The following is a 10,602-nucleotide window of genomic DNA, read 5'->3' as shown; positions in this document are numbered from 1 at the left end:
ACAGCAGCAAAGACCCAGCACAGCCAAAAATAAATCAATGAGTTGAAAAAATTAAGTGCTTACATATTGAAGCTTGCCTTCTCTTCCTGCTCCTTGGTACCCTGAGACCGTCATGGTGAGACCACCATGTGAAGCTGGAGGAGGAACGATCACGTAGGGCAGAGATGTCATCCCAGCTGAGTCCCCCTCGGCCAACCAGTCTATCAGTCTCCAGGTGTGTGAGTAGGCCAGCCAACTCCGGATGAACCATCTTCAGACCTCAGAGATCCACCACACCAACCTAGATCAGATTACTGTTCAAATGACTTATGGGATCATGAGAAATAATATGTTTGCTATTTTAAGCCACTTAGGTTCCAGGTGGTTTGTGACACAGCATAACTAAATGGTACATTTCCCAAGAAAGCCTAATCAGATTAGATCTCGAAGTCTTGGTGCCTAGGTTCACATTCAATTGCTCCTCTTCTAGTCAAAGGTCAAGTTGAGATATGCAGATCTAAGAATATTATTTTGTATCTTAGGTATGATCAAGCCTCTTCTTGAATTTCTCAAGATCAAAGGCCAGGCTTTGATTTTCTCAGTACATTGTTTTAGTTGTAAAGCAATGTGAGGCGTATTGCTCAGTGAGGGGTATAACTTTTCTGAAAAGGAATGAAACTTTAGTATTTATGAGGCTGGATAAACCTCTATGTGGTATGTTTAACTCTGAAAATGTATATGGGACACAGATATTTCTAGTTACAAAGATTTTAGACTAACATTCTTTCCTAAGAGAGAAAACAGAAAGTGACCAAAAAGCAGAGACCGTTGTTCTGTTCCCAAGCCTGAACCAAAATCTTGCAGAGCCTCCTGTCTGAACAACTTCAGGCATTACATTGAGGTCTATGTGAACAGTACCCCTCACCACTGCCCCCCCTCCCCGAGTTGTGCAGTGCACAACTTATGTGGCTGTACATGAGACCTCTTCTTGGCACACAGTAAATGTTGAATGAATCAATGAGCAAGCAGGTGACTGTACATGTGTATGTGCATACATACCATGTTTCTGGCATTTAGGAGAGTTTTCACTGGAAAGAAAAACAAACCAAATTAGAATGAGTATCCCTCTTTAGTGGACTCCCAAGAGCACAAGCCATTTTGCTTTTTGTGTGACAGAATTCAGAAACTGTCAAATACATTGTATAGATGAGATATAGATTCAAAGATGAAACTTTCACCAAATTTTGCAGGTCAAAAAAATTAAAACTCATTTTGGTTAATGGTGACACCTAGTGGTGTATCAAAACTGTAGTTTTTCCTTGGAGTAAAGTATTTTATTTTACAAGTGAAGGTGAACAAGCCCTTAGGGTATTGGACCCCTGCTCCCTTCGCAGACTAGGGAGTTGAGGCCCCTAGGCCTCCCAGGGTCAGTGCAGGTAAGATGTCATCCCGAAATTTAACACTCCAGAGTCTGTTCCAGTGGTGCTATTGCCGAGACCTCAGAATGAATGCCAGTGGTGTGGGCACTTATGGTAGCACAAAGTTCCTCTCTGTCCCTTAAGACTGTTCTCAACTGTCTGCCTTTCCACTGCATCTTACTCTTTTTCCATCTTCTTCCCCTGCTTCTTCTACTTGTCCTTTTATTCTCTTCCCTTCTCCTCCTCCTCTGACAAGACCCAACGGCTTCTTTCTTCTGGTCCCTTGCCTTCCTTCTTTCCTCATCTGCTTTGACTTTCCCCTCCTTTATTTTCTCCCCTCTTTTCACTCCCTTCTCTCTGTGTTCATTGATGCCTCCTAAGGATGGCGCACTGTCTGTGCTGGAGACCACTAATCCATGTGGCTGTATAAACTCAAATGAACTAAAATGAACAATTCAGTCCCTCGGTCACACTAGGCACCCTTCAAGTGCTCAGTAGCACCAGTGGCTGCCCTCTCAGACATTGCAGAACGCAATCACATCCACTTTTGCAGAAAATCCTCTAGGAAGGTCCTGGTCCAGGGTTTGGCTGACCTATATCTCCAGTCTCTCATCTCTTTCCTTTCTCGGTCCCTCTTCTGTAAGTGGTCCTTGAATAGTCTGTATTCTGTTCCTCTCTGCTCACTCCACTTTATTTGGTGACTTCTGTTTTCTGTATGTTGTTATATAAACTTGTCAAGGTGACCTTGCCATGTAAAAAATATATAATCATATTGGACAGTTCATTCAGGGCAGTGAATGATTCATAGCATCATGTTTTCCATGCGTTGGGACACATCAAAATATTTTTAAACTCAACACATCAACACAGCATTTAAAACAATTATACCTCAGACCTCTTTTTCTTCTTTTTTTAAGCCACAGTTTTCTACCTTTCTGTCTTGAGTTTAAGTATTTTTAAAAGTAAAAAAAATACAGCTTCCAATGCCTGAAAAAATACACATTTTGTGTATAGAATGGCTTTGAAATAATACACAGGAAACTAGTTACAGATTAGCGTTGGTTGGGATGGAATAACGTTTACTTCTTGTTGAATACCCTTTTATAGTATTTGAGTTTTTACCAGATTTTTATGTGTGTTCAAGACTTATTGAATTATACATTACCTTTGAAATTAAAAATACTATTTGAAAATGTCACATCAAGAAGATCAAACCAAAATGGCCCATGAAAATGAGCTCTCAGAAAAGGTAACTTTTGAATGAGCCTTTAGGGCTTTGGGTGGTGATGATCTCTTTCAAGAGATAATGTAGGGGGCATAGGACTGCATTAAATTTAGATTTATATCCAGTGATAATTTACCAAGAATCAGAATGCCCTGAAGAATGTCCCCTCCTGACTGCTGATAGAGATTGATACTAAAAAGAAAGCCTTCCTGAGGCTTCCTTGGTGGTCCAGTGGTCAAGAATTCACCCTCCAGTGCAGTGGGTGCAGGTTAGATACCTGGCTGGGGAGCAAAGATCCTGGGTGCCTCATGCATGCATGCTAAGTCTCTTCAATTGTATCCAACTCTCTGCGACCCTATGGGCTGTATCCCTTCTCTGTCCAAGGGATTCTCCAGGCAGGAATACTGGAGTGGGTTGTCATTTCCTCCTCCAGGGGATCTTCCTGACCCAGGGATCAAAACCCAGTCTCCTGCATTGGCAGGTGGATTCTTCACCACTAGTGCCATCTGAGAAGCCCCAGATGCCTCGGGGCCAAACCCAAAACATAAAACAGAAGCAATATTATAATAAAATTCAATAAAGATTTTAAAAGTTGTCCACATTTTTAAAACTCTTTAAAAAAAAAGCCTTCCTTTTTCTTCCCACCCATCATTGGGAGCCTAGCCCTTTGGTGCCCGACTCCAAAGGGATGGAAAACACTAACAGACAACAAGCTTCCTTTCTGGCATCTACTCATCCACCTCTCTTTCAGTAAGACCTTGATGAATAAAATGAAAGCTACCCTTTCTCTTCCTTTTCCTTGGCCCTTCGGGCTAATAATCATGGTTACTTGACCTCCTTCGTGCCACTGGATCTTCAAGGAAGAAAAAAAGATGAAACCTGAGATCTTGCATGACTTCAAGACTGGTTTCAGCCCGAATGTGCTTCGAAATTTGGATTTCTGTGGCATTTACAGTAGAGACTTGGGGTTCTTTAAAAAGAGGTTTGAGAATCTGGATAGGACTGTCATACCTATAAGATATGTGACAGCTGTGCTGCCAATTTGAGAAAAAGGGAAAGTGAGGCAGGGCACAGTAAATTTGGTGCGAGCTGGGATTCACAATCAGTGTTCTTGACTTGCTCCAAGACCACACGGCATCCAGACCATGTAATCATATGCCCAGACTGAACTGTAGCATCTCTGTGTGCATTCATCTAAATAAAGTGCCGCCCAGACCATGCCACCCAGGCGAATTAGTTTGTGGTTCTCTCTGACTGTGGACTGCTATGGTGCCAGCCTGGCCTCGGGAGGAATCATGGTTCTCCTAAAAGAACAAAGGTTTAAGTTCTGACTCTGTGGGACATGCAGGAGTCAGTTTCTAATGAAAGGCTCTCTGGTGCGCTATGTTGGGAATACAGATCGCAGCCCATCCCTTCAGCAGAGGACCAGCACTGTCTTACTCCAAGGAACACTGGCCATGGGAAATGGAAAACTCAAATCCTCAGTGCTACAAGGGCGCTTAAAGTGTTTCTAGTCTACTTTTGCATTGTAGAGAGAGGAAAACTGAAGCCCTGAAAGGTTAGGAGGTAAAGTGAGCTTCCTAAGGTTATATACCAGGAGTTTATAGGGCTGGAGCTTCCCACCAGGCTCCCCAGCCAAGCTGGGGCTGCTTCCACTGCGCCATCCCCGCAGCCTACAGATTCTTCCTCTAGTCTCATGGAAAGATACAAACTTACCTTCACAGTGTGCACTCACTCATAAGAAGACTGACACGTCAAGGATTCCACCAGATTTTGAGGGTACACTGGTGCTAATACTGAGCTTTTTAAATGTGGGTAGCACAGATTAGCATGTGCCCTAACTGTGAAATGCACATCAGATTTTGAATACTTGGTGTGAAAAATTATGAACTGTCTCATCATTTTTATACTAAGTACATATTGAAATGAAAATATTTTAGATGTATGAGGTTTGTTTTAGACATATGAGGTTAAATATGTTATTGAAAGTACCTTTTTTTAAAAATGTGGCTACCAGAACATTTATTTATTTTTGGCTGTGCTGGGTCTTCTTTGCTGCCCAGGCTTTTCTCTAGTTGCAGTGAGCAGGGGCTACTCTCTAGATGAGGTGTGCAGTCTTCTCGTTGCAGTGGCTTCTCTTGTTGCAGAGCATGGGCTCTAGGGTGAGTTGGGCTTCAATAGTTGCTGCTCCCAGGCTCTAGAGAACAGGCTCAATATTTCTGGCACACAGGCATAGTTGCTTCACAGCATGTAGGATCTTGCTGGATCAGGGATCAAACCTGTGTCTCCTGCATTGGCAGGCAGATTCTTTAAAACTGAGCTACCAGGGAAGCCCCTGCCAGAACATTTAGAGTGACATTTGGGCTCACATTACATTTCTGTTGGAGAACTCAGAGATATAGGACATAGAGCCTGCCTTTGCTTTGAATCTAAGACATTATATTACAGCAGAATCATCTCATGTACACACATTTGCCATACTTATGCTGGAAGGATGGAAAGAGGGAGAGACAGACACAGAGGGAAAGAGGTGAGCAGAACAGTGACTGTGTGGATGCCCTGAGTGGGTGTGAAATGGACGGAATGTTCCATTGTTCCCTCAGGTCTCCCAACCCCTGTTCTCTCATAGAGTGAGTACAGTTGGCCCCCCATATCCACAGGTTCCACATCCAGGGATTCAACCAATCTTGGATTGAAAATATTTGGGAAAAAGTCCCAAAAAGCAAAACATTAATCAGCTGTGTGCCACAACTGTTTACATAGCATTTATATTGTATCAGGTATTGTAAGTAATCTAGAGATGGTTTAAAGTATACAGGAGGACACGAGTAGGTTATATGCAAATACTTAAATGTTTTATACAAGGGACCTGAGCATTTGTGGATTCCAGTGTCCACAAAAGCTCCTGGAACCAATGCCCCATGGATCCTGAGGGACAACTGTATCTCCCCCCTCTATTATTATTTTTATTGTCTTACAAATACACATATCTGTTTTAATATCCAGGTAGAGATACCCAACCTCAGGATCCAAAAACAAGTCTAGAGTTTTTAGTATATTGAACATATTTAGCAGAAGTGAAGCTTAAAAATATTTCATCAAGCTGTTTTGTGATTCATTAGAACACAATTCAGCAAACTTTGGCTTGTGGGCCAAATTCGTCCAGCTGCCTTTAATTTTTACAGTCAACCAGCCAAGAATGGTTTTTACATTTTTATTTATTTTACCGATTCTTAACTTGGAGTATAGTTGATTTATAGTGTTGTGTTTGTTAGTTTCTGCTGTGTAGCAAAATGAGTCGGTTATAATGACTTGTATCTTACTTTTCTAAGAATAGAGTCCAGTGGGTTACCACCTGAACCAACATGGATAAACCTCAAAAACCTCACCCTGAAGATAAAAAGCAAGTTGGAGATGCATATGGATGATTCACTTTACATAAAATTGTAAAACTGCAGAGTTGTATATTAAATGTGGACATACATGGAAATAATAATCACCAATTAGCATTAGTGACTCCATCCAGAGGTAGAAGGAGGAGAATGCTATTGAGGAGGGGCTTTCATCTTATCTGTAACAATCTTGATATTTATTTTTTATCCTTTGTGTAGACTGGAAGTATTTCATAATGCTTTAACAACAAAACGGTGCTTTAAAATGCATGCTTTTCCAGCCCAGGTGGGATGCATGAGACAAGTGCTCGGGCCTGGTGCACTGGGAAGACCCAGAGGAGTTGGGTGGGGAGGGAGGTGGGAGGGGGGATCGGGATGAGGAATACATGTAACTCCATGGCTGATTCATGTCAATGTGTGACAAAACCCACTGCAATGTTGTGAAGTAATTAGCCTCCAACTAATAAAAATAAATGAAAAAAAAAATTTTTTAAATGCATGCTTTTCACACAGTGTTTAGGTACTTGAAGAGACAGTATATATTTTTATGTATATCTGTTTCATTTGCCTAATAATAATTTTGCAAATTCCTATACTATCCACTATTTACCGCTTTAAAAATCCCATTTCCTTGGAGAAGGAAATGGCAACCCACTCCAGTATTCTTGCCTGGAGAATTCCATGGGCCGAGGAGCCTGGTGGGCTACAGTCCACGGGGTCGCAAAGAGTCGGATATGACTGAGCGACTTCACTTTCACTTTCAACGCTCAGCTGAGAAGACTTTCAGCTCTAGTGTTTGCTATTGATTGTTTTCTTGAGTTCTCAAAGACCTGTGACCATATTTTTTTAAGTTGCCTGTTTTCTAATTGCATCACTTTACACACTGTTGTCTAATAAATGTGGTATGTAGAATGCCTTCTTAATTATTTTGAGCAGCCATTGCCTGTATTTTCTTAGCACCTCCTTGGTTTTCTTATGTGAACTCATCTGACAGGGAAATGCAGCTTTGTTGTTTGCCCTCTCTGCATACTGGACCGTCTGAGTCAGTGTTCTAACTAATCCCTGATGGTCTCTGAGCTACTGTTCTACCAGACTCAGTAGTTATGTGCTTCAGGAATTTTTCAGTAGAATTGGCCCTATTAGGAGACTCTTGGTGTCACCTTTGTTATCTTAAAAGCTGGTCCCTTCGCTGAGGCTCTTAATTTTTTGAAAACTTGATTCTATTTCAGCTGAAAATTGGCAAGGCTATTTAAAAAATTGATGGAAGCCATTTAAGAAACTGAAAAGTAATCGCAAACAACATTGGGTAGTTGTGACTTTCAGTTCTGTATCAGTTGAATTTTTGTGCTCTTTTCCCTGTGTACGTGGTGGTTCTATTTTTCTCCAATAAAACTTTTTATTTAAAAAAAAAAATCCCATTTCCTTTATTCCCCCAGGGAGAGGGATAATGTTTTTATTATTTAAATTTTTTTTACATTTTAATTGAAATATAGCTGACATACAATATTATGATCATTTCAGGTATATAATATAGTGATTTGATATTTATATACATTATGAAATGATCACCACCACAAGTCTAGTAACCATCCATCCCTATACAAAGCTACTACAGTATTATTGACCATATTCCTCATGCCATATATTACATCCCCATGGCTTATTTATCTTATAACTGGAGATATATACCTCTTAATTCCTTCAACTGTTTCATCCACCCTTCACCATCCTTTCCCTCTGGCAGCCACTTGTTTGTTCTCTGTATTTATGAGTCTGTTTTTGCTTCATTTTATTTGTTTTTTAGATTCTACATAATAAGTGATATCATAGTGTTTGTCTTTCTGTCTGATATTTCATTTATAATACACTGTAAATCCAACCGTGTTGTTGCAGATGGCGAGTCCTTTTTTTTCAATAGCTGATAATTATACTGGAATAATTAATATTCCATTGCGTATGATATATATCTGTGTGATACACACACAGACACACAGACACACCCTGGACATCTTGATCCATTCATCTATGGATTGACACTTAAATTGCTTCCATATCTTGGCTTTTTAAAATAATACTACAAAGAGACTTCCCTGTAGCTCCCTGTAGCTCAGGTGGTAAAGAATCTGCCTACAATGCAAGAGACCTGGGTTCCATCCCTGGTCAGAAAGATCCTGTGGAGTAGGAAATGGCAACCCACTCCAGTGTTCTTGCCCAGAGAATTTCATGGACAGAGGAGCCTGGCGTGCTACAGTCCATAGGGTCCCAAAGAGTTGGATATGACTAAGCCACACACACACATCTTTTCAAATTAGTGTTTTTGTCTTTTCCAGAAGTGAAATTTCTAGGTCATATAGCAGTTCTATTTTTAATTATTTGAGGAATCTTCATACTTTTCCCCTATTGGATGCACAAATTTACAATTCTACCAACAGTGTACAAGGATTCCCTTTTCTCTGCACTCTCATCAACATTTCTCACTTGTCTTCTTGATGATAGCCATTCTGACAAGTGTGAGATGATATCTCATTGTAGTTTTGATTTGGATTAGCCTGATGATTGATAAGTAGAAATCAACCTGGAGTAACAGGCAAATATGGCCTTGGAGTACAGAATGAAGCAGGGCAAAGGCTAATAGAGTTTTGCCAAGACAACTCACTGGTCATAGCAAACACCCTCTTCCAACAACACAAGAGAAGACTCTACACATGGACATCACCAGATGGACAACACTGAAATCAAATTGATTATATTCTTTGCAGCCAAAGAAGGAGAAGCTCTATACAGTTATCAAACACAAGACCAGGAGCTGACTGTGGCTCAGATCATGAACTTCTTATTGCAAAATTCAGACTTAAATTGAAGAAAGTGGGGAAAACCACTAGACCATTCAGGTATGACCTAGTCAAATCCCTTGTAATTATACAGTGGAAGTGAGAAATAGATTTAAGGGACTAGATCTGATAGACTGCTTGAAGAACTATGGATGGAGGTCTGTGACATTGTACAGGAGGCAGGGATCAAGACCATCCCCAAGAAGAAAAAATGCAAAAAGGCAAAGTGGTTGTCTGAAGAGGCCTTACAAATAGCTGAGAAAAGAAGAGAAGCTAAAGGCAAAGGAGAAAAGGAAATATATACCCATTTGAATGCAGAGTTCCAAAGAATAGCAAGGAGAGATAAGAAAGCCTTCCTCAGTGATCAATACAAAGAAATAGAGGAAAAAAATAGAAGAGGAAAGACTAGAGATCTCATCAAGAAAATTAGATATACCAAGGAAACATTTCATGCAAAGATGGGCTCAATAAAGGACAGAAATGGTATGGACCTAACAGAAGCAGAATATATTAAGAAGAGGTGACAATAATATGTAGAAGAACAATATAAAAAAGATCTTCATAAGCCAGATAACCATGATGGTGTGATCACTCACCTAGAGCCAGACATCCTGGAATTTGAAATCAAGTGGGCCTTAGAAAGCATCACTATGAACAAACCTAGTGGAGGTGATGGAATTCCAGTTGAGCTATTTCAAATACCAAAAGAGGATGCTGTGAAAGTGCTGAACTCAATATGCCAGCAAATTTGGAAAACTCAGCAGTGGCCACAGGACTGAAAAAGGTCAGTTTTCATTCCAATCCCAAAGAAAGGCAATGACAAAGAATATTCAAACTACTGCACAATTGCACTCATCTCACACACTAGTGAAGTAATGCTCAACATTCTCCAAGCCAGGCTTCAATAGTACATGAACCGTGAACATCCAGATATTCAAGCTGGTTTTAGAAAAGGCAGAGGAACCAGAGATCAAATTGCCAACATCTGTTGGATCATCAAAAAAGCGAGAGTGTTCCAGAAAAACATCTGCTTTATTGACTGTGCCAAAGCCTTTGACTGTGTGGTTCACAACAAGCTGTGGAAAATTCTTCAAGAAATGGGAATACCAGACCACCTGACTTTCCTCCTGAGAAATCTGTATGCAGGTCAAGAAGCAACAGTTAGAACTGAACTAGTTCCAAATTGGGAAAGGAGTACGTCAAGGCTGTATGTTGTCACCCTGCTTATTTAACTTATATGCAGAGTACATCATGAGAAATGCTGGAATGGATGCAGCACAAGCTGGAATTAAGATTGCTGGGAGAAATATCAATAACCTCAGATACACAGATGATACCACTCTTATGGCAGAAAGCAAAGAACAAAAGAGACTCTTGACGAAAGTGAAAGAGTGAAAAAGTTGTCTTAGAGCTCAACGTTCAGAAAGCTAAGATCATGGCATCTGGTCCCATCATTTCATGGCAAACAGATGGGGAAACAGTGGGAACAGTGACAGACTTCATTTTGGGGGGCTCCAAAATCACACAGATGATGACTGCAGCCATGAAACTAAAAGACTCTTGCTCCTTGGAAGAAAAGTTATGAACAACCTAGACAGCATATTAAAAAGCAGGCATTACTTTGCCAACAAAGGTCCATCTAGTCAAAGCTCTGGTTTTTCTAGTAGTCATGTATAGGATGTGAGAGTTGGACTATCAAGAAAGCTGAGTGCCGAAGAACTGATGTTTTTGAACTGTGGTGTTGGAGAAGACTCTTG

Source organism: Muntiacus reevesi, chromosome 7 (assembly GCF_963930625.1).
Source record: "Muntiacus reevesi chromosome 7, mMunRee1.1, whole genome shotgun sequence".
Lineage (NCBI taxonomy): Eukaryota > Metazoa > Chordata > Mammalia > Artiodactyla > Cervidae > Muntiacus > Muntiacus reevesi.
Note: the sequence above shows the minus strand (reverse complement) of the source record.